Consider the following 1,973-nt stretch of genomic DNA (forward strand, 5'->3'; position numbering starts at 1 on the left):
TGCCCACTGTCATAGGTGAACGTGTATGTGGTTCTGTTAATTACAGCTTATATATATAAGTGAGATTGGCGGGATATATTATCTGGTTAGATATTGTATTAGGTCTCAGATAAGTTTCAGTTAACGGCTAACCACAACGGTCAGTATTTAACGTATGTGACTACAATTAGTTGTTGGTCACTCTCGCTCGACCGAATTAGTTTTCTATGCTAATTATGAAAATAAAATTAATTTGAGCCGTAAATTACACATAAGAAGTTAATAGCTTTTAAAGTTTTCGTGGGTTAGTTTAGCCAATCGAAAATTGCTATTATGTACATAACTATAAATCTCACATTGGTGTCTGTTTCCATAGTAACAAGCACAATTGTTGTCTGCCCCGTTTTCATTGTAGCAAGGACACTGCACTTGCGCGACTGAGGCACTTTCACCACCGCAACCCTCACCACAAGTTTTGATGAGTGATGTCATTTTGTACCAGTGAGTTATTTCTGTCGGTTATTTTGTCACAAACAGCTACCACGCAGAAAATGTACGGCTTCCGATTCATGTTTTCTCATTGAAATTCAGGTTATCAAACTTTGCACCTCTGTAACATTTTTGTAATTTTTTCCGGGAAAAAATGAATCCCAAATTCGGATTCAACGTGAGAAATTACATCAATATACGCAATTTAAAAAAATTTAATTCAATTAAAACATTTCCAATCCCGTGATAGCAACCGAACAGATCCAAAGATTGTAGTTGGACGTAATCATACCAAATTTCTTATAAACTTCTGATAAGATGTTCACATTTATACGGTAGAATATTCATAGCTTTTTCCAAACAAGTCTTAAATGATTAGCTTGCCCTCGGACAAACTGATAAGTTCTGTACTTTAGTTGCGTTACTTCAAGTACTCTTCTTCGTATAAATAAATTTACAACAGTGTTACAAGACCTGAATTAGGATTAATTAATCCATTACTTGGATCATGTTTTAAAAACCCTTTTCTTCATTTTGTTCTGCCCTCTTAGTAGCTTTAAGAGCTCCACTCGACATTCGTCTTAATTTCCAATCATAGTGTATATACCTCACGACAAAAATAATGCGATGTAGCCTTTCTCTAGAATATATTTCGTTTGTTCGAACTCTTTGTAATGTTTAGTAATTTACCTTGTTTTTTTCTAAAAAATGCAGTTTGTTTAATGAAATTTTGCTCGATGTTAAGAAATCCAGTAAATAATAAAAGAAGGAAAAAATAGGCGCAGGTGAGGGTTTGTAGTAAGGAGTTTGCTTCCCAATCACATAGTACCGTGTTGCAAGAAAATTTTCCTGTTTTGACCCGATTGTAATTGAGATGGCTGATAAAATATCTGGATAATTTTTTATCTTTTGGCTTTCAAGTTATTTTTTACTCAAACTAATGTCTACTTCGATAATTTTCAAGTTTCAAAAAATGATGTCTAAAATGGGGTAAAATGAGTAATGACTAATTTCAATAATTTCTTCTCTTTAACTGCATGACCCGTAAATGTATCAAGAAGAGAACCATTCCAGCGGATTATGAAGAAACTATAAAAAATATTTTTTGCTGAGATTTTAGATTTAGTCGATTTTCGATAATTTCATATCATGGGCCATTTTTCCATGATCCTCTCTCGTTTGGCCTAGATACTTTTAATTTTTGCTACATTTCTGATTTGTCTTATGTCTAAGGATGGATATTGATGCATATGAGTCTTTTTCCAAATGTAATTCTGGAGAATTGAAAACTCAAATTTACTTTATCTTGTCTAAATCATTTTGCCCCAGCTAAATTTGATTTTTATATGCACAAAGAGAATGGAGATAATTTTCTGAATATGTACACGGTTTTTAATGCATTTAGAGAAGGTAATTTGCTGAGCTGATTTTTATTTTTATTTTCTACTAATTTGTAAGAAAGCAAACATTTGTAAAAAATATATATTTCTCGAAGTCAAAAATGC

This window comes from Octopus bimaculoides, chromosome 25, assembly GCF_001194135.2.
Source record: "Octopus bimaculoides isolate UCB-OBI-ISO-001 chromosome 25, ASM119413v2, whole genome shotgun sequence".
Classification (NCBI taxonomy): domain Eukaryota; kingdom Metazoa; phylum Mollusca; class Cephalopoda; order Octopoda; family Octopodidae; genus Octopus; species Octopus bimaculoides.